Genomic DNA, 27,419 nt, shown 5'->3' with positions numbered 1-27,419 from the left:
GCACCTGTATCACGATATATTTTAACTGATTTCCTGTCATTACTGTCCAGAGGACTGACAAAACCATCAGACAGGAAATTAGCACATGAACTCTTGAGAGTGTCACCCACGTTACTGCTCAAAAGAGGAGCTCCATCATGAGAATTTAAGTTACCCCTCAAAGCAGGTTCAGTTAACTCAGTTAAAGAATTCTGGGAACTCTCAAGAGTGGACACTAGACCAATTGACTGAATATTTAAAGACTCCTTTTTGTTCACATCACGCTGTCTCCTGAAACATCTCTCCGTAGTATGACCAAGCTTACTACAATAAGTACATTTACTTTTCTGAAATCTAGAGGTGAAGCTGGTATTTACTTCCTGAGAAACATCATCTTTATTCTCTTTCCTGTTACCTGTACTCTGAGTAGAGGCAACGTACTTACTCTCAGCTTTCCCTTTTTCTTTAGAATATCTCTTGTGAGTGAGAACATACTCATCAGCTAAAACTGCAGCATCAGACAAATTATCTATTCTTTTCTCATCAAGATATAGGCTTACATCTTTATAAATACACCTTTTGAAGTCCTCCAGCAAAATCATCTGCTTAAATTTACCAAAATCAGAATCCACATTCTTAGAATTTAACCACTGCTCTAACAGATCTTCTTTGATTTTTGCATACTCAACATGGGATTGCTTATCTTGCTTGTAAGTTGTCCTAAATTTTACTCTATAGGCTTCAGGAACAAGCTCATAGGCCTTAAGAATCAAGCTCTTAACTACATCATAATTATCAGATTGATCCTGAGGCAAAGATGCATATGTTACTTTTGAACTTTACCGGTGAGAACAGTTTGAAGGAGTACTGGCCAATACTCCTTAAGCCAATTAAAACCTGTAGCTACCCTCTCAAACAACTGAAAATACTTTGTTAAATCAGATTCATTAAAAGGAGGGACAAGTTTAACATTTTTAGCCACATCAAAATCATCAGAGCTAGATGATCCAGTTCCACCTTGTTTCATGCGATACTCATGGTCTGCCTGAATCCTAGCAAGTTCAACTTGTGCCTGTATCTGTGCCTCCTGAATCCGAGCCTGAGATTCCGCCTCCTTAGCCTGAGACTCAGCCTGCTTAGCATTTGCCTGAAATTCAGCTTCTTTAGCACGAGCCTCCTGCAGAGCTAGCTGTAACTTAGCTAATTCAATCTGCGTTTGCTCATTTGGAGGAGTTACATTAAACAAGCTTTTATTAATCATGCCAACAATTTGATCTTTAGAATGATGAGAGTGAACTGCAATTCCCAATTGTTGAGCAACGAGCTTAAGTTCATTCTTTGTTCTGTTTTCTATATCACACACTGTTTGCACATTTGACAAAAAATCTTTGGCTTCATCAAGTGTAGAAATAGTAGCCATCATGGATAAGTAACAGTCACAAAATATCAAGCAATATCCTTATGATAATATCCTGAATATCCTGATATGAGGTCGCCAAATTTATGTTACGGAACAGAGAAAGATAATGTACACTTTAAGTGAGAATACGAAGAGTCACTACTGTCCCGTAAAGTTCCAGGTTCAAAACAAAAGAGTTAGGTAAAATTACAAGTTAAAGTTTAATGCTCAAACTAACAACAAAACATTCAGGACTCATAAGGATAATGTAATGGCAAAAACAGGTTAAATATATGGTTAACTGCAATAGCCTCTATTAACACGAAATTAGCAAGAATAAATTTATCTAAGTCAGCCCTGATAAAATGAGATACCAGATAATACTCAGTGAATGCCAGATAAATAATTACAGATACAAACTATTATCAAAAATGACTGACATAAAGAACCCCACACGAATTACAAAAACTTCACTAGGCCTACAAATTAAACTTATGCTATACAGTACAAGAAAAAAATACAACAACAGTTATACTCAAATTACACACAGCTGCTAGATGGTTTGAGATTTCTTGAGCACTCACAATAATAATAATTGTACAGGGGAGGACAGAGATGTGAACAAAATGAGGAGCAGATCTAAGTGGAAATGATGCAGAGACTGAGCTCATTATATAGGGGCCGGCAGAGCCTGACACAACTTGTAATAAGGACGCGCAAATGAAGCGATGGGGACAAACGGTCGACAATCCCGCACTGAATAACAGAAAGGACGACTTACTCTACTATAACGGTAGAAGGGGGGGACTGAGGCAGAACATGCTCGTGATCAGACATGCAGCATACTGTGCGTTAAAATTACACAAAGGATGATGAAATCATAGGCTATGTAACAGGTGGGGCATGCAGAAGAGGTGTGTGGTGTGAGACGTGTGGGTGGTGGTGTAAGAAAAGGAAGTGAATGGTGGTGCGAGGAAGTAAGTATGGCTGTGGCTGAGAAGAGACGAGCATATGAAGTGTGGCTGCAGAGGAAGGATGAGATGTCATATGAAAAGTATAAGGAGAAGAGGAATAGAGCGAGAAGGGCTGTGTGTGATGCTAAAGTGGCAGCAGATGAGAGGTGGGGTAGGCGGCTGACAGAGAATTTTCAACAGAATTAGAAAATGTTTTGGAAGGAGGTGAAAAGGGTGCGAAAGGGAGAGTCTGAGAAGGAAGAACGAGTAAAAGCAGAGGATGGAAGGATGTTAATTGAGATGGATGCAGTAAGGATGAGATGGGCAGAGTATTTTGAAAGATTGTTAAATGTAGAGGAGGAAAGGGTGGCTGAGATTGGGGTGGATGGAAGGGTGCAAGGAATAAATGTGTTGGGAGAGCTGAATGATTCTCTGATCACGAAGGAGGAAGTGGAGAAGGCAGTAAAGGAGATGAAAACAGGGAAAGCTGCAGGTATGGATGGGTGTGCTGTGGAATGCCTGAAGGGTGGTGGAGTGACTATTGTTGACTGGTTAGTAAGATTGTTGAATGTGTGCTTTGAGAAAGGTATGGTGCCAATTGACTGGGCAAGTGCTTGTGTGGTCCCGTTGTATAAAGGCAAGGGTGATAAGTATGAATGTACTAGCTTTAGGGGTATAAGTCTGTTGAGTGTTGTAGGTAAGGTGTATGGTAGAGTGTTAATTATGAGAGTTAGAGAGGGTACAGAGGGAGTGATTGGTGATGAGCAGTGTGGCTTTAGGAGAGGGAGGGGATGCGTTCATCAGGTGTTTGCTGTGAGACAAGTGTGTGAAAAGTATTTAGCGAAAGGCAATGATGTGTTTTGGGCATTTATGGATTTAAAGAAAGCGTATGATAGAACCGATAGGGAGGCTTTGTGGACTGTTTTAAGATTGTATGGACTTGATGGTAGGTTACTAAAAGGGGTGAAAAGTTTTTATGTAAATAGTAGAGCGTGTGTAAGAGTGGGAAGTGCTGTGAGTGATTGGTTTCCCGTGAGAGTGGGGCTGCGACAGGGATGTGTGATGTCGCCTTGGTTGTTTAATATTTACATGGATGGTGTCGTAAGGGAGGTGAATGCAAGAGTTTTAGGTGGAGGTCTGAGTCTGGTGAATGTTGATGGTGGAGAGTGGAATCTGAAGCAGCTGCTGTTTGCAGATGACACTGCACTGGTGATTGATTCAGAGGAGAGATTGAAACAGTTGGTAGAGGAGTTTGGAAGGGTGTGTGAAAGGAGGAAATTGAAAGTAAATGAGAATAAGAGTAAAGTGATGAAGTGTACGAGGTTGATAGATGGTAGGGGGATGAATATAGTTTTGAATGGTGAGTTGCTTGAGGAGGTAGATTGTTTTAAATATCTAGGGTCACATGTTGCTGTGGATGGAAGAATAGATGCAGAAGTGAAGTTTAGAATAAATGAAGTAGGAAAGGTGCTGGGAGGAATGAAAAAAGTGTTTAAATGTCGTTTGCTTAGAATGGATGTAAAGAGAAGGCTGTATGAGGGTGTTGTGGTACCGACTGCATTATATGGGGCTGAAACATGGAATATGGGTGTAGCAGAAAGGAAAAGTTTGAATGTAATGGAGATGAGGTGTCTGAGGAGTATGTGTGGAGTGACGCGTATAGATCGGGTGCAAAATGATGAAGTGCGAAGGAGAACTGGGGTTGTTCGGGAGATGGCTGGTAGAGTTGAGCAGAGGGTGTTGCGATGGTTTGGGCACATGGAGAGAATGGATAATGAGCGATTGGTGAAAAAGATAACTAGATCTTATGTGAGAGGTGTCAGGCTGAGAGGAAGACCACAAATTGGATGGATGGACAGTTTGAAGAGAGTGCTGGATGCGAGAGGGATGTCTGTTGAGCAAGGAAGAGTGGCTGTGCGTGACAAATAAATGGAGAGAAATTGTGAATGAATAAGTGATGACGCAGCCCTGAGGGGATATTCTCCCGCATTTGGTCTGATCAGCTAGTCAGGTCAGGTGCGGGTAAGGGGATGGGTCTGTTATGATGTGGCAGGGGTAAACAAGTTCTGCTGTCAGGCCCTGCTGTGGATGTCGCTGATTGCATTGTGCAGTTGACTCTTGTGCGGTGTGGTGCGGTGAGGATCTGTCCGTTCTCCCCTTTGGGGCTAAGATGCGAATGAATGTGTTTGAATGGATGAGTAAATGGGGAGTGTGTCGTCCTGTCTCGGCTACCTCCCTTTCCTTGGGGGAAGCAGCCTAGGTATATAGATAGATAGACGTTTCTATGTAACCTAAAATAAGACTAGAAAAGTACTCTTAGCTATTCACTTTCTTCCTGGCATTCTCTCCACCACCATCAATAATTCACTGGTCGGCAGGGAACTTCTTATGTAAGAGGCTCTTTATCCTGGTCCATTAGCAACCGGGAACACCTCCACCTCAGCACAAGGAATTACTTGATACTATCGCCGTCCAACTAAACAACCATTCCACCATCTCCTTACCTCTGCCTCTTATCGGCATTACTGAGTTTTATTCTCTCTCTCTATCTCTCTCTCTCTCCTCAAATGGGTGATATGTGTTAATCTTATGTTCCGTACATATAACACGTCTGGAGTCCTGTCCCTCCTCACCTCTCTGCCTCTGTCTCTGTCTTCCCTCACTCCTTTCTCTTCATTGCCTTCCCCATTATATCCTTCTCTCTCTCTCTCTTCTCTTTCTCTTCTCGTTCTGTCCTGAGTAGACACCTCAGCTTCATTATTAACACAATTGTTTACCTGACGCGGAAAAAAAAACATAGACAAAGCACACACACACACACACACACACACACACACACACACACACACACACACACACACACACACACACACACACACACACACAGAGTTAATCTTTCACTAACATCCAGTATATTCTCACATGAAACAGAAAAGAAACTCATGACATTGGTTACCCCGTTTTATCACGAATGATAACAAAAGGAAGGAAAAGCAAACGAACTGTGGAAGATTTGTTGCTAATAAGACGTTACCATTATGCAGTATTTGTTGACTTGGCCAAAAGATATTAAAAATGATGAGGGGTGCAGTGTTGACAATGACTGAAAACAGTATGGATTAATTACTGTGACAGGAAGGAGAAGATGGAGACACCTGGGCAGGAAGGAGAACATGCACCTGAAGGGATAATGACGTTAACAAGGCCACGTATGTTAAACTTAATAAATTATTATATGGAGAAGAAATGAATGAGTGACCCAGGGCGGCATCAGGAGGTGGAAGGAAACTTTTGAGTCGTGTGTAGCAGAATAAATATCTGGGGCGACCAGAGAAAACACTTGAGATGCAGCACAGGGATAACACTGATGAAGACCGAGACTTGTGGAAAACAGGAAGAGAAAAGTTTACTAATACGAAAACACTTGAAGCCCTTCCCACGCTTGCAGACATGGAGACGGAGAGGAAGGGATGCAGGCGTTATAAGTCTTCCTTATAGTCATTGACAATTTCGAATGGTATGCCAACTCCTACAGGCCAGGAACGTCTAAACTAAAATGAATAAAATCATCTTTCCTTATACAAAATGGCTAGATGATAAAAGACGTTCCCGGACTGTTTTTTTTTTTTTTTTTTTTTTTTTTTTTTTTTTTTTGCAAAGAGCTCTAATCATATTCTTTAACAGCCGTTTCCTGAGGCCCAGCAGCCCTCCCACGCACCATGCACCTGTACATGTCACCACCTCGGCGCTAACATCCTGCATTCATATTGAAGACATGCTTGGGCTGCCGCATGTAAGACTGGTTTATTAGTATTAGTGTGCGTGTTTTTACATGTCTGCGGGTGTTATGGTAGATCAGAAGAGGCTACATTACTGATATTCAAACCCTTTAAACTATTCCCTGACCCAGATGGGAGTAGAACCTGCATCCATTGGGCCAAAAAGACCACCACTCTACCAACTCAGCCACAACCTCTGTGGAAACTGTCCAGCCCATTTATGTGTGGGTAACAATTATGATGATGATCTAATTTATGCAAGATTAAGGAACGTGCTAAGAGATGACTTCGAACTCGTAGAAAAAATAGCAGGAAAGGTCAAGAGAGGCAAACATGGGAGGAAAAAAAAAAAACATTCAGCAATGGAGACTCATGATCGAAGAGACAGTAAACACAGATGACTGAGAGTGCTGGTGCTGGGAGAATTAGCAGCAGATAAGTGGATCATGAATATTAATTTCGGTACACAACAAAGTCTGATAGCAGTTTGTTAGGCGAGGATATGAAGTAAAAGGAATGCTCTCACTCTATATATCCAAGAATCATATATATATATATATATATATATATATATATATATATATATATATATATATATATATATATATATATATATATATATATATATGCGAGGAAGAAGGAAGCAAAGGCCATGAGCCCGCAGTAACAGTTCCCTCAAAGAGAAAAACAAAATACAATAGAGAGCCAAATTCAAGATCCGATCATTTTGAGATGCCTGGACACACTGCGTTTGAAAGACTGGAGATCATAGGCAGCAGGAAATACACACAGAGGGAGACAGTTCCAGAGCTGACCTGTTGCATAAATGAAAGACTGGGAGTAACGGTTAACTCTTGTATCAGAGAGTTGGACAGAAAAGGGATGAGAGTTTGCTGCCAGACGGGTGCTACGCGCCCGTCGTAGAGGTGGAGGAATGCAAGCAGACAGTTCAGAGGAGCAGTGACCATTAAAGTAGCGATAGAAAAGAGATAAAGATGCAACAGTGCGGCGAAGAGACAGAGGTTGAAGGGAGTCAGTAAGAGGAGGAGAGTTAATGAGACGAAAAGCCTTTGACTCCAAACTATTGAGAAGAGCTGTATGTGGGGAGCCTCCCCACACATGAGAGTTGTACTCCACACAGGGGTGGATAAAACCCCTGTATAGAGTCAACAATTGTGCAGGGGTAAAGAAAGAGCGGAGTCAGCTTAGCACACCCAATCTCTTGGAAGCAGATTTTACAAGAGATGTAATATGATCTTTCCAAGATAAGTCCCGAGTAAATGAAATCCCAAGCATGTTCAAGGATGATGCAGGATTAAGCTGAATATTATTAAACATTAGTGGGTATACCTGTGGAAGATTTTGTCGGGTTGATAGGTGTAAGAACTGAGTCTTAGATGCATTAAAAACAACCAGATTATTTTTACCCCAGTCAGAGATACGAGCCAAGTCAGACATTAGGTGTGCCATAGCCTCATCCCTTGTTTGATGAAGTAACTGTTGAGATGGGCGTTGCGGGAACCGAATGGAAAGGTGAAGGGTGGAGTCATCAGCGTATCAGTGGATAGGGTTAGATGTACAGCTTAGAAGATCATTGATAAATAATAGGGAGAGTGTAGGTGATAGGACAGAGCCCTGAGGAACACCACTGTTGATAGATCTAGGAGAAGAACGATGGCCGTCTACAACAGTGGCTAAAGAACGACCAGAAAGGAAGCTAGCGATGAAGGCACAGATAGAAGGATAGAAACCGTAAGAGGGCAGTTTGGAAATTAAAGATCTATGCCAGACTCGATCGAAAGCCTTTGAGATGGCAAGTGCAATGGCAAAGCTTTCGCCAAAGTCCCGAAAGGAGGATGACCAGGAGTCTGAAAGGTAGGTGAGAAGATCGCCAGTGGAGCGTCCCTGACGGAACCCATACTGACGATCGGAAAGAAGGTTGTGATAGGAAAGATGCCTTAAAATATTTCTATTGAGAATTGACTCGAAAACTTTTGAAATACAGGACATTAATGCAATTGGAAGATAGTTGGAGGGTTGGGAGTGGTCACCCTTCTTTGGGACTGGCTGAATGAGAGCAAACTTCCAGCAAGAAGGAAAGGTACAAGTTGACAGACAAAGGCGAAAGAGTTTGCCTAGGCAGGGTGTAAGCACAGAAGCACAGTTCTTGAGAACAACAGGAGGGACCCCATCAGGCCCATATGCCTTGTTTGTACTGAGGCCAGTAATGGCAGAAAATGCATCAACTGAAGAAATTTTAATGTCAGCCATGAGGAAGTCAGAGGGGGGAAGAGATGGAGGAACAGCACCGGAATCGTCTAAGGTGGAATTGGAGGAGAAAGTCTGTGCGAAGAGATCTGCTTTATCAGTAGAAGAAATAGCTACAGAACCATCAGAGTAGAAAAGAGGAGGGTAGGATGATGAGATAAAGTTGTTAGAAAGGTTTTTGGCAAGGTGCCAGAAGGAGCGGGAAGAATTCGAGTTGGAGAGTTGAGAGCATTTAGTATGGATGAAATTATTTTTAGTAGAGCGAAGAACAGACTTAGCACGATTCCGGGCAGAAACGTAAAGATGATGTGATTCAGGGGTGGGTTGGCTCCAGTACCTTTTGTAGGCCCTCTCCTTGTTGCAGACAGTATTAGAACAAGCATGATTAAACCAAGGCTTTCTTGCATTAGTCAAAGGATATGAGAAAGGAATGTATGTTTCCATGCCCGAGAGAATAAGCTCCGTAATGCGCAAGGCACACTCAGATGGCTCCCGGCCATGGAAGCAATAATCATTCCAGGGAAAATCAAAGAAGTACTGCCTGAGGGCCTCCCAGTTCGCGGCTCCAAAATGCCACAGACGACGTTTCCCTGGAGGGTCCACAGGCCGTACCGGAGTGATAGGACAGGTTAAGGTAATAAGGTTGTGATCGGAGGGGCCCAAAGGAGAGAAAAGATTAACAGAGTAAGCAGAAGGATTAGTTGTGAGGAAGAGGTCAAGTATGTTGGGGCTCTCTCCAAGGCGGTCAGGGATACGGGTAGGGTGCTGTACAAGCTGCTCTAGGTCATTAAGGGTAGAAAAGATGTAGGCTTGTCCACCAGGTGGATCCGTAAAAGGAGAGGAGAGCCAAATGTGGTGGTGAACATTGAAATCTCCTAGAATGGAGATTTCAGAGAAAGGAGAAATGGTTAGAATGTGTTCCATTGTAGAAGTAAGATAGTCGAAAATTTTTTGATAGTCAGTAGAATTAGGGGATAAGTAAACAGCACAGATATATTTATATAAATTTATGTAACTATCTACAACCACACGCTGCATACTGTGAGAGGTTACTTCCATGAATAGTCCTTCAGGCAATACTATCTACTCAGTAATGACCCCTCCTTCATCGATCAAGAAACCATAGTATACAGAGGTCCATGAGATGTCCTGAGGAGGGGATGTTGTCGACCACGGTAAAAGAATTGCAGTGTGTCGTGGCACCGATGGCATAACATTAAAATACAGATTCTTGCTTCATCGGTGAGATTAAACGCACGTGATGGACGCAAAGCTGGATAAGTACCAGGAATGAGAGGTTGACAAAAGACATATATGAGGAGAGTTACTGGACAGAGCGAAAGCGACATACATACTGGTAAGGAGAGACACTGGAATGGGGAGGGACATGGGGGTTAATGAAGGGGGCGAGAGTAAAAGATGGATCAGGAGAGGTATTGTTAGAGCGTGGGGAGGGAAATACCAGAGGGCGAGGGCAAGAGATGGGTGAGGAGAGGTAATGTAAAGAGTATGGGAAGGAAGTAACGGAGGGGTCGAGGGAAAGATGAGTGAGAAGAGGCACTGGAAAAGTAGAAGGGTACATGCAAATATGAAGTGCGAAGAAAGATACTGGGAGAAAATGAAAGGGGAGTGGGGTGGAAGGATGGGAAAACTGAAAAATTAATCCCGGCTCGTTCTCACAGCATCGCTCGCCTTCATGAAATTTACTCGGAATTTCTCCAGGGAAGAAAAATGCTGAGATACTGATTAAAACGTAGCGCAGCTGCAAAACCTGGCCAGGAAAATATTGGCAGTTACAGCAGGACAATCCGATCGTGCCGGATACTGTTTACTATTGGTCTGATTGTATAGATTGTCTGCTTATTAATTAATTTACTTATATAATCAACTATATCAATGACTGAGTATATGTATAAATGAATGTACGTATGTATGTACGTACGTATGTATATGTAATTATGTATGTATTATATATGGATGTTTGCCAAGTACTGTATGTATGTAGGTGCACATGGCACAAACTCTGCATCCTGATTTATATTTTTTGTGATGCTTTATACATGCAGCCACTGGGGTTTCAGTAGCTGGCATTACAGTTTAGGTTAGTTGCAAAGCTGCCAAGCCCCAGCCCGCGCAGTGATCAAAGGCGAGTGCATTTCTTATCTCGCCTACTGGCTACTCCTCCCACTGCTTTTCCTCTCATGTCTTCTTTTCCACCAGCTCAAAATCACATTCCTCTTGCTCATTCTCACTCGCCTTAGCGTCCTATCCCAAACACTTCTCTCTCCTTTCCTTCCAACTCTTTCCCTTCTACTTCCTTCCGACTGCCTCTCATTTCCTTTCGTTCTTCCCGTTCATTTTTACTCCTTCTCACCTCATTCCTATATAAAGAGAACACCTCGTGGGGGAGGAGCAGTGAAGGGTGAGGCAGAAATATTACGATCAGTGACAAGAAACTGTTGCATCAAGAAAGTAAAATGCTTGGAAGATTGTGGTTGTTGCTGAGGGTTGAGGTGCTGCAAGCTGGATGAGAGAGAGAGAGAGAGAGAGAGAGAGAGAGAGAGTGTGTGTGTGTGTGTGTGTGTGTGTGTGTGTGTGTGTGTGTGTGTTATGAAGCAGGGTAAACTGCAGTAAATAATCCAGGCGGTGACGGCCAGGCAGCAATGAGGGAAATATGAAGGAAAAGGCCTGTGTAGTATCCACACAAGTATACTGAATTTTTATTTGTTCAGTTTTTCTTTCGTTCTTACTTCATTTTCTTCTTCTTCTTTACTTCTTAAAACTATTCACTCTGGTTCTATTCTTTCCTTCATTAAATTCGCTTGAAACTTAGCTAAATTTTTCTTTAGGCAAATACCCCCATACACTCTCAAGGTTTAGCATGCATTTTTATTCTTTGGTTGTCCTTTTATCTTATATTCTAATGGTTTAAAACCCTTATGTGAACAGAGTTATATTCGTGTGCGTATATGTATACATGTATTTAAATGTATACCCCAGCACGTGGTGTGTCAGACCATCCCCCTCCCCCTTTCCTTAACTCCTTCTCCCCACGTCGCCCAACACATCAACACCCCATCCACCACACCCCCATTTATACCTGATCCCCTTCCCCTTACCGCCATATCCCCTCACTGTGTCAGGGTATCTAAGAAAGTATTTAGGATGCGTTACTAATTTAGAGAAAACACAGTAGAGCGAAACGCTATTACGATATTTACCTCAAGAGGTGTTTTCTTACCTAAAACAAACCTAATAAGATGGTGGAAGGGAAGGCAGGAGGACGTGACGGCCAACACAGTAATCAGGTTACTAGAGACTTCATTTTCCGCTGGTGCCAGGAGCTGCTTGTTTTTGTCTTGAAATAGTCAGGCCTTTAGGCTTAGGCCTACTGGAAGGCTCAGACACCAGTACCAATAAGCAAAATGCGTTTTACGATGGAAGGAAGGAATGAACTGGAGCGAAGAAGAATTTATTATGCTACACAAATGATTTAAATACATAACAAGAATGAACATTTCGAGTGCAACACCCGTGCCCACCAACCAACCTATCTAAGATCCGAATAGAATGACTTTACACTGTGACCTTTACCTTGAACAGATTATTCTCAAAACTGAATTACGTCATTCTTACTTAACCTTTAACCCTTCCAGCAACTTTGGTTCAAGTCAGTCACTATGTTGCTGGAAAATGACATCAAGTGTGGGATGACAGGACCTAGAACCTTAAATACTGGCTTGGCCTATACCACTGCTCTGTTCTCTGTGAAATGTGCCACGACGAAATTCTCTCTCTCTCTCTCTCTCTCTCTCTCTCTCTCTCTCGCCCTCTCTCTCTCTCTCTCTCTCTCTCTCTCTCTCTCTCTCTCTCTCTCTCTCTCTCTCTCTCTCTCTCTCTCTCTCTCTCTCTCTCTCTCTCTCTCTCTCTCTCTCTCTCTCTCTCTCTCTCTCTCTCTCTCTCTCTCTCTCTCTCTCTCTCTCTCAGCAAAAACTACACCCAGCCACCACCTTTTTATTAGCCCACTGGGAGAAACATATCATGATAAACAGTTATACGTAAATGTACGTGACAGGCAACAGCCATAATCCCCGAAATCAGTATTTAAACTTTATGAAATTAAAGAAAGTATAATGCAGGGTTGAGGAAATACACAAGGAGTAATTGTTGTTTTTTCGGAATCAGTTCAAAGGTTATAATGTCAGCTTGATAACTCAGAGAATAAACTGAATAGTTATAGTCATCGTATGCAACACCAGTTCCTCAAGCCCACGCCCCCCCGTCGTTCACCTCGGTAAAGTTCAGAGGGAACCAGTCCAGAGGCTTCGCCAAAGCTTAGGGAAACTCCAGCGATCCAAGCATTCCATTCCAAAAACAAATATCTTCAGAAGCCATAACACTCCATCCCGACCCCTGCATTCAACTACCTAGCCCCCACCCAACAACAAACTCTTAAGACCGGTTCACACGAGCTGAATCGCGGCCGTTTTTTTCGCCGATTTGCGGGGAAAAAAATGTTGATTTTCGGCATTTCTCCCGGAAAGGTGTTCACACGCACGGGGACTGCAGAGGCAGGAACGCGGCAACAGTGTCTACAAAGATGGACCACCGTACTCGTATTAGGTGTGCAGCTCTTGCACTTGCACTTTTCCAACTTCAAGGCCCTCTCCCACTTTGGCGAAAGTGTGGAAGATAAAGTCACGATGTGTCAAAAATCCCTAATCGTGGGTATTCGTCATCAAAATCTTGTCCATTCGTGGCATGGCGCCGATACGTCGCATGAGGTGGAAATTTGTCGTGGGGGACCACGACGTTTTCATGCTGCATGAAAACGTCGTGGCCCTCCACGATTTTGTAAAATTTCGCTGATTAGTTGTAAACAACAAGGCGACGCCTCGGCGACATCGGCGATTACCCTGCGTATAAACCGCGTATGATCGCCGACATCGGCGAGGCATCGGCGGTGAAAAAAAACGTTGAGATGTCATACGGTCATACGGCGAAGCGTTGGCAATGTATCGGCGATGCATCGGTGAGGTTAATACGACATAGCCTACGTAAACCGTACGATATTTACCGGGTTGTGCGACAGTAATATTTCATCTTATGAATGTCGGTGATATATCGCCGACATTTCGCGGATGAACCGTCGATTAATCGCCTTTAATACGCCGATGACGGCGAGGCACCTGCGATGGCCTCGGCGTTTTGTCTGCGAGGTGCGTGTGATGCATTCGCTGACACATTGATGATACATCGTTGACAGCACGCCGCCGTTGTACCTTTGTCGCCATTGAGTCGCCATAAAAAAAAAACGTTAAAATTTGAATTTAGAATAATGCTTGTGCATTACACCGACATATCAGCGATATGTCGGCTACTAGTCGCCAGTTATATCGTATACTCCGCCGAGGTTTTGGCGTTTTGGCGCACTGGTGTCGCAGGTATTACGCCGACACCACGATTCTTGGTCAGAATCATCGACACATCACTGACTTCAGGCACGATTTTCATCGTGGCTTCATCGTGCCTATTTACGCCGAAGTGGGAGAGGGCCTTTAAGATGAGCCCTCACGGCCGCGATTTAGCTCCTGTGAATAGGCCTTTACGGCCACTCAGCTTTCCGGGGGCTTCAGGGGCCGTATACATAAATTTTCTTAAGCATAATTCATGAACAAGATTCCTTTACCTTTAACTCATACTTAAATAATTTTACTTTTATACCCATGCTCATATCAGATACACCCAAACTGGAATGAACGCTAAAGCGAAATTAGTAGTAAGGCCCTCTCCCACTTCGGCGTAAATAGGCACGATGAAACCACGATGAAAATCGTGGCCGAAGTCGGTGATGTGTCGCCAACTCTGACCAAGAATGGTGGTGTCGGTGTAATACCGGCGACACCAGTACGACAAAACGCCGACACCTCGGCAGAGTATACGATATAACTGGCGACAAGTAGCCGACATATCGCCGATACGTCGGCGTAATGCGCAAGCATTATTCTAAATTCAATTTTAACGTTTTTTTTTACGGCAATTCAACGGCGATAAAGGCACAACGGCGGCGTGCTGTCGACGATGTATTGTCGATGTGTCGGCGAATGCATCAGCACAAGAGGCACGACGTTATTCCTCAGAGTTCGCCTACATGTCGGCGATATATCACCGACATTCATAAGATGAAATATTACTGTCGCTCAACCCGGTACGTATCGTACGGTTTACATAGGCTATGTTGTATTAACCTCACCGATCCATCGCCAATACATTGCCGACGCTTCGCCGTATGACCATACGACATCTCAACGTTTTTTTTCACCGCCGATGCCTCGCCGATGTCGGAGATCATACGCGGTTTATACGCCAGGTAATCGCCGACGTCGCCGAGGCGTCGCCTTGTTGCCGACGACTAATCTGCAAAATTTTACAAAATAGTGGATGGCCACGACGTTTTCATGCTGCGTGAAAACGTCGTGGCCCCCCACGATAAGTTTCCACCTCGTCTGACGTATCGGCGACATGCCACAAATGGACAAGATTTTGATCACGAATACCCACGATTAGGGATTTTTGACACATCGTGACTTTGTCTTTCCCACTTTCGCCGAAGTGGGAGAGGGCCTGTAGTAATAGTGTAAACACGATGTCGTATTCGTCTTCGTTCCCAGAGCTTTGCCTTGTTTGGTGCTTCCATTTAAATCGGCCCGGCTTCTTTCTCCCGATTCCGGCAAAAAAAGACCGACATGTCGGTCTCTCCATACCGGCGAAAAAAGCTGCCGGAAATTCTACCGGGAAGCAAAATCCGGCAAAAAACGACCGCGATTTTGCTCGTGTGAACAGACCTTTACGCACTGAGGAAACGCAGTCAGTCAGCAGAGCTGGGCCGGCTGCTCCCTGGCCCAGGGCCACATTATCAAAATGATTTCAAAAGCACACGGAAAAATAATACAGGCTGAGGAAGTTGCCCTTTCAAAAGAAAGTTAAACAAAAAAAAAAATAAATAAATAAAGTCGTGAATGGTACTGCTACGTTCCCCCTCATCACAAAGACTATCCCCCCCCCCCTCACAAAGGATGCAGTATTGGAAAAAAGGAAACTAACAATATTCATAAAGTAACTGAAAGGGAACAGAGAGAGAGAGAGAGAGAGAGAGAGCAAAGGAAACGAGAACTTAAAAATGCGGTTTTGTTTTGTAAGTCTGGGATAATTTTCCTTTCAAAATATCATGGATAAATTCTAGGGCATTTCACTCACCCGGAGTATTATAATCAATGGAAGCACCAGCACGCCTGTCACTACCACCACACATTCCACCATCACCATGTTTTTGCTTCCTCAACCTCCACACGTCCTTTATCCACACACTTACTTCCATTATCCGTCCACCGTCTTCTTGGCCTTCCTTGCCCCACAGGAGGACGGAGCTGGGAAGGTCACTCACGACACACTCACCTGGAACAAAGAAATGACAAATTATAATACGGTGAGAGACTGTGAGAATAAGATTAGCTGAGTGAAGGCTGCAGGGGAGAGGTGAAAGAGGAGAGGATAACACGAAGGAGAAACATGCAAGCAGGCACAAATTAACTCCAACATCACACACCAATTTTGAGGCAGAAGTTTGTGCTAAAGACGAGTAAAGAGACAGGAAGCATAGATGAAGAAGGAACATAGAGGGAGAGAACAGAGAGGAAGGGAGAAAAATAAGAAAAGGGGTAAAGATGAGAGGGAACCAAAAGGCATTTCCAGGGTACAAGTAGGGAAACTGCCCGGAAGGAATTGGGAAGAATGGATGGATCTGAGACCAAGACATCATGGAAGAGGAAGGAATAATGCAATCATTATGAAGAGCAACAGACTGGATGAAGGGATGAAAGCTAAAAATAAGTGTGTGCGAGAAGGTGCTCACGTATCGTGGGCTATGATGTGTATAATTTATCATAAACACCGCGTACATCTGTCAGTAGGAAAATTAGGAGGGCGGTGAATGAAAATGGACGGCTTTGACTTGAAACACAGGAATACTCACTACTGGGTGTACTGTAATATCCAGGCAGCTGTGGTCAGGATACTGATGGCAGATAACAGTAACACTTGCATTATGTTCACCACACCCAGCAGCCCAACCAACATATTTATTACTGAATGTTGATATCATTTCTGGCTGGGACGCATGATATTATTTACATCTTTCCAACTGCAACTAGTCCACTCAGACCCCCATCACATCAACACCGTTCCATCATCACATTGTTAACAAAAGTCTCACACCAGCTGGCCTAACTCGCAACGCCCGGGTCTAGCATCATACTGTGGGGTGATTATTTTTCCAAATAATATTTCCAAATAATATCAATATAACTTTTAAAAGGATACCCATATGAAAGTAAACATTACATTGATACGAAATTTTTCAATATCCAAGAGTGAGGGAGAAACAGCTGATAAAAGCGGACAACAGAATTAGGAAACAAAGGCAAAACTTTTGTATTCAGGTCAAAGGCACGATACTCTGACAAAATACTAAGCCCAAGAAAGCTAATTTACATGAGCAAGACGAAGTTGACAGTATTTTATAAAATCTAGAAAAAAAAAAAAATCTCCGTATTGATCCTTTAAACATCAATGTCTAAACTGAAACGACATTTACCAAGGCGGTATAAGCTTACATAGTCTGCAACCATCATGTATTAGGTACAGTGTATTACTCTGAATATTGATGTCACACCCGAACCGTGGTGCAGGATACTGAGTACCTCAAAGGCCATCACCTGTGCTACAAATTTCTTATATGTGCTGTACAAGAAATGGGGTTTGTATTAGACATTATCTCCTTCCTTCATACGAGCCAGCTCAGACATGATAATGGAACTTCATAACTTCACAATGAGCTAAGGCAAATCATGAGATCTCTCAAGAGCTACGAGAGAGAGAGAGAGAGAGAGAGAGAGAGAGAGAGAGAGAGAGAGAGATTATATGGACAAAGAATGTAACATCAGGCTGAGCAGGCAGATGGAAAAATAAATTAGAAAGGGTTTTTCAAAGTGAAAGAAGCAAAAAAAAAAAAAAAAAAGTCAAAGGATTGAGAATCGAAACAGTATGAGTTGGATATCAACAAAGGGAAGAGGTGAGTTAATGACTGCACTGAGAACAAACGAACCTGGAATGCCTGGGGAAAATGGAAAGAATTATAGTTAATAATGTTTCAATAGCAAGAGCTTATAGAGGCTGGGGGAGTGGACTTTCTGACCACTACTTGGTGGCCAGAATCAAGATCCAAGTAAGATGGAGAAACAGAAGAAGGGAAGGACGGGAGGAATGAGTGGCTGCAAGGTGAGTGGAAAGGTTACAAGAGGATGAGAAAAAAGCAGAATATAAGAGAGAAGTGAAGGAACGATTGGGTAAATATGAATTGGAGCAGATGGGGGACGTGGAAGTTGTGTGCAGGATATTCACAGAAGCAATATGTGCAGCATGTGATGTGGTGTGTGGGATGAAGAGAAGACGGAAGGGGGGTGCAAGGAACAGCGTGGTGGAATGAAGAGGTGAGACAGGCTGAGGCACAAAAGAAGAAAGCATACAATGAATGGATGAGAAATAGGGGTGTGGAAGAAGTTGAGAGGCAGAAGAAAGAGTTATTTGTAGAAAGGGAGAGAGAGAGGTGGAAAGATTAGTAAGAGCGAGTAAGAAGAGAGTGGATGAGGAATTTGGAAGGAATTTGAGTGTAAAGTGGAGGGAATGTAAGAAAATGTTCTGGAAGGAGGTGAAGAGAGTAAGACAAGGTGGCAGTGAAGTTAGCAAGAGAGTGAAAGATAAAAATGGTAGATTACAAGGAGAGAAGGGAGAAAAAATAAGCAGATGGAGAGAACACTTTAAGGAATTGTTGAACATAAAGGATGGAAGTAATGTGAGTATAAGTGGCTGGGGAATGGATGGGAGAAGGAGGGAGGTGAGAAGACAGGAAGAAATCAGTAGGATAAAAGTTGTGGAAGCAATGAAGAAAGTCAACTTGGGGAAAGCCTCAGGAATTGATGGAGTGTGTGGTGAAATGCTGAAGCATGGGGGAGAGATAGTAGAAGAATGGATGTGGAAGATGTGCAAATTGGCCTGGGAGGAAGGTAGAGTCCCGGAGGATTGGAAGTCAGGTATAATTATTCCCTTGTACAAAGGAAAAGGAGAAAAAGAAGTGGGTGGTAATCATAGGGGCATTTGTCTTCTTAGTGTAATAGGAAAAGTGTATGGTAGAATACTTATTGACAGAGTTAGGGAAAGAACAGAGGAATTAGTTGGAGAAGAACAGGGAAGTTTAAGCAAGGGAAGAGGTTGTGTAGATCAGATATTCATTCTTAGATCTTTAGTGGAAAAGTTTCTAGAGAAGGGAAAGAAGTTGTATGCGGCTTTCATGGATTTGGAGAAAGCATATGACAGGGTGGATAGACAAGGACTGTGGAAAGTGTTAAGAATATATGGAGTAGATGGGAAGTTGCTGAATGCTGTGAAGAGTATGTATGATGGTGCTAAGGCTGCAGTGCGTGTGGATGGTGAACTGAGTGAATTTTTCTCTTTGAAGGTTGGGTTGAAACAGGGATGTGCCATGTCTTCATGGTTGTTCAATCTGTACATTGATGAGGTAATAAAAGAGGTACAAGGCAGGGCAGTGGATGTTGGAGTGGCCCTGGTGAGAGAGGGTAGTGTTTGGAAACTCCCTGTACTGTTGTTTGCAGATGATACTTTGTTGTTGAGTGAAGACGAAGGGGAGCTGCAAGGCTTGGTGAATGATGTCACGGGGTTTTTAAAATATAAAGCTTATATTTTTTAAATGATAATAATATTCAATAATATTGAAGAGCAGGGACAATGATTGTCTTACTAAATCAAGCAACGATTACTTTACGCTGACTTGCTTCGCACGATTCTCTAAGAACGAGAATTTATAAACTTTCTCGACAGTACACAGCAGAGACTAATCACTCAATTGCTGTTTATTTGTACTGTAGCCTCTGGAGAAAGTTTCTTCACCCCTGACAATAAATAACTAATACTAATAACAGTATCAGGTTCTTGCTGATGCTTAACTCCTAGGAGGCACAACTGATTTTAAGCTTAATACACAAGACTGGCCTAAGTACCAGTTATGAATGGCAAACGTTTATGCAAGCTAGGAGCTATAAAAGAAATAAGCTTAATTGCGGAAAAATGAAACACAAGTTTACATTACATTAAGCTCAAGAAAAAGAACTGTTAAATTTATTGATTACAAAATAAATTTAACGTTACATTTCAAAATCAAATTAATGAGATCGCACTCACTCACTCACTCAAAAGCTAAATTCTTACGCCTAGGAAAAACACCTTAATTAAACTCTTAAGACTAGGAAAACGAAAAGAAATACTGGTCAATGAATGCTGTGTATCACCCAAATCAAGGGTGGGAGTCTGGGAAACTGTAGTCTAGTAGAGCCTGGGCTGACTTCTCACTGCTGGATCACAGAACCTTTCTCCGTCAAAGCAAACACTGGACTGACTATTCAAACGATGCATGTGGTAGAACGCACAGACCACCGGAAGAAGGCGTGGCTAACGGTTGAGGCAAGCAGGGGCGAACAATAAAGAAACAATAGTATCGCTCAGTAGAGCACTTAGTGACGTGCATTAGATCGGTCACTTTTGAAACAGTGACGAATGTTTTGAAAAGTATACCACCGAAGTGGAGAGAGAAACGGTTAACTGAGCGATACACAGTGAGTTTTCCACTAATAGTTCGTGTTTTTCACAAAAGGGAAATGTCGTGAATTTGATTCGTGACAGATGAGTTAGGGAAAGTGTCTAAGAAACGGAATCTAAAGGTGAATGTAGGGAAGAGTAAAGTGATGGTCTTTGAGAGAGGTGAAGTCAGTGAATGTACAGTGAGGTTGGATGGTGAGGAAACGAAAAATGTGAGTACGTTTAAGTACTTGAGTAGTGTGATGAGTAAGGATGGAAGTTTGGAGGGTGAAGTGCTTGAAAGGGTATAACAAGGAAGAAAGGTTGCTAGTTCCTTGAAAACAGTGATAAGAAACAGGGAAGTGAGCATGGAAGTGAAAAAGTTAATACATGACAGTATTGTGATACCAACTCGAACGTATGGAAGTGAAGCTTGGACGTTGCTGGAAGGACACAAGTCAAGAGTGAGAGCAGTGGAAATGAGTTATTTAAGAGGAGCCTGTGGAGGCACATGGAGAGACAGGCATACAAATGGGGATATAAAGGAGCGTTGTGGTGTGGATGTGGATGTGATAGGAAGCGTTAGGCGGAACGCAGTGAGGTGGTTTGGCCATGTGGAGAGGATGGAGGGTGAGAGACTAGCGAGGAGAGTGTATGTGAGTGAGGTGGAGGGGGGAAAAGGGAGGGGGAGGCCAAGGATGAGGTGGAGGGATGAAGTGGAGAGGTATATGAGAGAGGGGGGTGAGTTGGGAGCAGGGCAGTGAAATGGCAGGGGACAGGGCGACGTGAAGACGATTTGTTTGTGGCCACCCCGTACGGGATTGAGGCGTCTGGCAATAGATAGATAGATAGATAGACAGATGTTTCAATGGCTTACTGCAAACAAAAGGAAGAAATTCCTTTATAGAGATGGGAGTGTGAAGAAGATGGGATGTTAAATATATGAGTTAAAAAATTCTGGACGAAAAATGAAAGGGAATGAACTTTAAATGGCAAATTTTGCTTTGGATATAGCTTTGTATTTTGGGGAAAAAAATCACGTGGTGGGTGTTCTTGCGCTGTTGATACGAGAAACAAACATGCTTAGAATGGAGACGAGACGCGAAGCTATTGGATAAGCAAGAGGTGAACGGAACGGAAAGAAAACAAGGACTAAATCAAGAGAAAAACCAATGGCGAAAAAAAAAAGGATAAAAGAAAGTAGACACAAATATGGTTAGGTGGCATAAAACAACAGTGGAAATTGATAGTGGAAGAAGGAGAAAAATGAGGCAGCAATACAGGGAAGATAAGAGGACAACCATGAGAGAGAACTAAGGAAGGAATAAAGTGAGAATGATAACCCAGCAACAAGGGAAGAAAAAGAGTGAAAGATAGCAGACTGAAGAATAGGCAAAAATAATGAACTGAGCGGAGTATACATCAGTCAAGATATAAATAGAAGACAAACACACACAGCTGTGAGGGCGAAAAACCTCACAGAAAGATATATCAATCAAGGGGAGAAAAAGAATGAAAGAAGAGAGAATGAATGATAAGAGAGGAGTATAAATCAGCCTCGAGGAGAGAGCATAAGACAGCAAATGAATAAGATGATAAAGTATATGACAAGGAGGAAGGAGAAGGAGAGAAAAAGTATGAGAGAAAAGCAGAAAAGGGAAGTACTAACCATCGAGAGGAGACTTTAGTCACCATAAGAAAATAAGGTGATAAAGTAGATTAAAAGGAGGAAAGAGAAGCAGAGAAAAACTATAAAACAGAAAAATAGAGATAGAAAGCATTAAACAGATAGACGAGGTTAAAGTCACGAAAGACAGAGAGGAAGGTCAAGAGGATCAATAGGCTATTATTAAAAAAAAAAAAAAAATCTGTCAACAACCAATCCAAAGAATATTTCCAGTAAGTGAAATCACACGCCGGATGCAATGCGAGGAGGCTCAGGTGAGGCAGGGAAGAATGGGTATGACGTGAGGCATTATGAGAAAAATGCCTCCTACCTCACTCTCACCACCACTCCTGCCTCACTTACCACCACGTCACCAGCACTATTCAACTCTCACCAGCACATTACCAATCTTGTCTCATTCTAACCACCACATCACCACTCCTGCCTCACTCTCACCACCACGCCACGCCTCCTGCCTCACTTACCGCCACGTCACCAGCACTGCCCCACTCTCACCACCACATCATCACTCCTGCCTTACTCTCACCACCACATTATCACTCCCGCCTCACTTATACAACCACACCACCACTCCCGCCTCACTCATACCACAACTACTGCCCCACTTTCACCACCACGCCACCACCTTTGCCTTACTTGCACCATCACGCCACCAGTCCTGCCTCACTTTCACCACCACCCAACCACTCCTGTCTCACTCTTATCTCACATCACCACTCTGTCTCAATATTACCACCAGATCACCACTCCAGCCTCACTTACATGTCCACTCCAGCATTACTCATATCACCACTCCTACCTCACTCTCACCACCACATCACCACTCCTGCCTTACCCTCACCACCATATCAGCACTCGTGTCTCACTCCCACCACCACACCACCACTCCTGCCTCGCTCTCACTGACCAGTTCAAACATACTGGCAGCACTCTGTGTGTGTGTGTGTGTGTGTGTGTGTGTGTGTGTGTGTGTGTGTGTGTGTGTGTGTGTGTGTGTGTGTGTGTGTGTGAGAGAGAGAGAGAGAGAGAGAGAGAGGGGGGGGGGTGCACGCACGATGAACGAAGTTCTGGCAACTTCAGTCAAACTTTTATGATACAGTAGCAACATGAAAGTGACACCAGCTTCCAAATTAAAAAAAAAGTCTAGTTAATTAAGCTTCATTGTTTCCTACAAAGTTCAGCAATAAAACATGCTTCAAAGTTTAGGTCAAGCAGGCATTACTGATGACTAGGGTGTGTGAGATACACAGGTAACATACACAGCGTGGGGGGGAGGGCATACAAGTGTAGCTGTACGGGAAAGACGGCAGGCAAGTGTTATTATGTTGGAGGAAGGGCAGACAAGAGTGGTTGTGTGGGAGGGAGGGCAGACAAGATTGGTGGTGTGGGAGGGAGGGCAGACAAGAGTGGTGATGTGGGAGGGAGGGCAGACAAGAGTGGTGGTGTGGGGGGGATGGCTGACAAGAGTGGTGGTGTGGGAGGGAGGGCAGACAAGAATGGTGGTGTGGGAGGGAGGGCAGACAAGAATGGTGGTGTGGGAGGGAGGGCAGACAAGAGTGGTGGTGTGGGAGGGAGGGCAGACAAGAGTGGTGGTGTGGGAGGGAGGGCAGACAAGAGTGGTGGTGTGGGAGGGAGGGCAGACAAGAGTGGTGGTGTGGGAGGGAGGGCAGACAAGAGTGGTGGTGTGGGAGGGAGGGCAGACAAGAGTGGTGGTGTCGGAGGGAGGGCAGACAAGAGTGGTGGTGTGGGAGGGAGGGCAGACAAGAGTGGTGGTGTGGGAGGGAGGGCAGACAAGAGTGGTGGTGTGGGAGGGAGGGCAGACAAGAGTGGTGGTGTGGGAGGGAGGGCATATTAGTGTGACTGCTACCGAGGGACCTGGGTCACACAGGGGAAGGATTAAACAATAGAACTGGGACACTGCCGGGGCCTGGCTTTATTGTTAGTGCCACAGGGATAAACCTAAACACACAACACAACACAACACAACACAGACACACACAGCCCTACAACAGCTTAGCGGATGTGTCACTTTAGCTCATCTACTGGGAAATATCTTATGCTGGAAAACAAACTTTTTACTAACTCAGAGTGGCAGACTTCTATACGGCCATCAAACTTAACACTTAAAAACGTTTACAAACTAAATTAATCTATCTTCGAAAAGAGCAAAGAAAAGAGAAAATCATCAATACTATTGACTATTATCGACCAACTAAGTTTTATTTAATACTCTGCGTACCCAAGACTGAAAAGTACGGTACCTTTATTTACTCATACCACTTAATCACATTCCCTCCTGCCATCCCTCCTATATCGCTAACTCAACTATCCCTACTCTCATTCCCTAATTATAACTCTGTTTCTTCCTGAACTTCCCAGAAATTCCCACCGTCACTAACTCAAGAGATGCCATTGATCGCCAGCTAGTTCAATATAGAAGTCGGGCTACTCGTGCGGAGACCACAGAAGTAACATATCTTTAAAAATCACTCCCATGATATTTATTGATATACCGTACGTAAGTTCTTAATGATATTATTCATTAGTAGTTATACTAATTTCCTAGATATGCTTTAATGCGATAAATGCAGGAAAACGTTACTATAGAAGCCGTGAAAGCACACCGGGTGTGACAGCATTCATCACATATTTACACGTCTCTAGCTGCACCTTTGATTTGAAAACAATCTCCAAAATGCTGAAGAAAATCTGCAGAGTTTTTCAAATGAAAATTGTACAGTGTTTAAAGCCGAAATCGTGCAGAGACGAGACCGCCGGCCGAAATCCGACGATGCCGAGGGCTCCAAAATACCGTACAAAAAGTCAAAAGAACACGCCAATGGTGTACCCTGAACCGGGTATTCCTCTACACATCAGGAAATACTTCATTCTAGGCACTGTCCGTTTTTCTGTGCAACGGTTTTCCATGTACTTTGCCACCGGGGCAGCAGACACACGTGAGTTTGTTATTTTGTGATCATAAGTTACGATCTTCAGCCGTGTCGTGCTAATACTTCTTAATGAAGAATCGTTACATGTTTCTCATAACACTGTTTATTTTTGTTTTGTGGACAAATACATGGAATGGATGTAAAATAAAGCTTATCGATATTTAAGGAAAGAAAGAATAATAACCGTCCCCAAACCGAGATGGTAGACTCAGACCATCACCTGTTTTATTGTATTTGACTACATTACAGCCTCTCTTCCTTGTAGCAGGGAGTAAAATAATGTTATAATTTCTCCCTTCCTTTTAGTGACAAAGAGGGCATATAAAATGAACGGAGTTTAGTTGACCGACTTTGATGTCGAAAATTAAATAATCTGGTGAAGAGTGGCAGTTTTTTCTTGGTTAGTTACATTGGGAATTCTAACCCTCCCTCCCTGACTTACCAACCTTTCATTCCTTTTCTTCTCCCTTCCTTGTGCGACCCCAACACCCCCATAATCTCTCTCTCTCTCTCTCTCTCTCTCTCTCTCTCTCTCTAACGGCTGAGAGGATACGTCATGCTCAGTTATCACCGACGGGTTACGTTTTAGGGTGCAAAATATTATTCAGTGAATTCGTGGCAATGGGATTCGACAAGGCCATCAGCAACTATGGGATAAGTTCAATAAAGAAACTACTTCCACCAAACTTTAATAACAGGAGGGAGAATTGAAATATAAATCCTATTCTTGGGCGTGTTAAATGGCTTCATTGGATATACCAGCACACACCACCATTAGTCCTGCCACTCCACCAAACACCACCACCACCTGCCCTGTCACACCACCATCACCTGCCCTGCCACTCCACCACACACCACCACCACCTGCCCTGCCACTCCACCACACAGCACCACCACCTGCCCTGACACTCCACCTCACAGCACCACTACCTGCTCTGCCACTCCACCACACACCACCATCACCTGCCCTGCCACTCCACCACACACCACCACCACCTGCCCTGCCACTCCACCACACAACACCACCACCTGCCCTGCCACTCCACCACACACCACCACCACCTGCCCTGCCACTCCACCACACAACACCACCACCTGCCCTGCCACTCCACCACACAACACCACCACCTGCCCTGTCACTCAACCATCCAGCATCACAACCATCTGATCGTTAAGCATAACCAAATGTTGATTTAACTGTATGCCTCACGTTGCCTGACCTTCCTCCCACCCCATATTCCTGCTCCTGCTCCCCTACCCTTACTGTCCACCACATCTGAACTTCTCTTTCCTTTTCCTCGTTCCTCACTATGTCTTTCACTCTTTTTCTCTTTTTCTTACTCTCTCAGCTCTTCTCGTAATTCCCTCACTATCTCTCACCTTCTTTTCTGCACTCCTCACATTTTTTCCCTTTTCTTCACTCTGTCCCCTGCACTTAATTTAAATCTTCGCGTGAATGGAGGGTGAAAGACTGACGAAGAGAGTGTATGTGAGTGAGGTGGAGGGGGGAAGAGGGAGGGGGAGGCCGAGGATGAGATGAAGGGATGGGGTGGAGAGGTATATGAGAGAGGGGTGTGTGAGTTGGGAGCGGGGCAGTGAAATGGCGGGGGACAGGGCGACGTGGAGGCGATTTGTTTGTGGCCACCCTGAACGGGATTGAGGGGTCTGGCAATAGATAGATAGATAGTGAATGGCCAAGCAAGGAGATGAAAGTTTACAGACTCATTGAGGGAGAGAGGGAGACGGAGGAGGAGGAGAACGCAGAGGACGACTAAAGTACATGCGAGGATGAAGAGTGAGTGTAATGGTGGAGGACGAAAGGGAACAAAGCCAAAAACTGATGCTGGAATGGAGAGAAAGAGAAGAGAGGATGAGATATTGGAAAAAGAAAGTCATCACAGACACTCCACTTGCCTCCCTCCAAATCCATTATAGTCTCCTTCCTATTTCTTGCTAGTTTATCTTCACATCATCATTATGACGTTTTCCTCCACCCTCTGTTATCTACTCGTATCCTCCACTGTACCCACACTCACGGTCTCTCTACCTATCAGCCTGCTTCTCCATTTCTTTTTCACTCCTCCTCCAGTCTCTTTTCTCTCTCTTCCCTCCTCCTCCTCCTCCTCCCAATCAATCCCCTGTACTCCCACGTCCCTCTCTCACCCCCTCTTCCTATCCTCATTCTCACCATTCCAGTCACAGTGAAGGCTACTACTTCCACCAAACTCTAATAACAGGAGGGAGAATTGAAATATAAACCCTATTCTTGGGCGTGTTAAATGACTTCATTGGATATACCAGCACACACCACCATGAGTCCTGACACTCCACCAAACAACACCACCACCTGCCCTGCCACTCCACCACACAACACCACCACCTGCCCTGCCACTCCACCACACAACACCACCACCTGCCCTGCCACTCCACCACACAACACCACCACCTGCCCTGCCACTCCACCAAACAACACCACCACCTGCCCTGCCACTCCACCACACAACACCACCACCTGCCCTACCACTCCACCACACAACACCACCACCTGCCCTGCCACTCCACCACACAACACCACCACCTGCCCTGCCACTCCACCACACAACACCACCACCTGCCCTGCCACTCCACCACACAACACCACCACCTGCCTGCCACTCCACCAAACAACACCACCACCTGCCCTGACACTCCACAACA

Source organism: Coenobita brevimanus, chromosome 73 (genome assembly GCF_032717465.1).
Source record: "Coenobita brevimanus isolate Jiangsu-jjx chromosome 73, ASM3271746v2, whole genome shotgun sequence".
Classification (NCBI taxonomy): domain Eukaryota; kingdom Metazoa; phylum Arthropoda; class Malacostraca; order Decapoda; family Coenobitidae; genus Coenobita; species Coenobita brevimanus.
Note: the sequence above shows the minus strand (reverse complement) of the source record.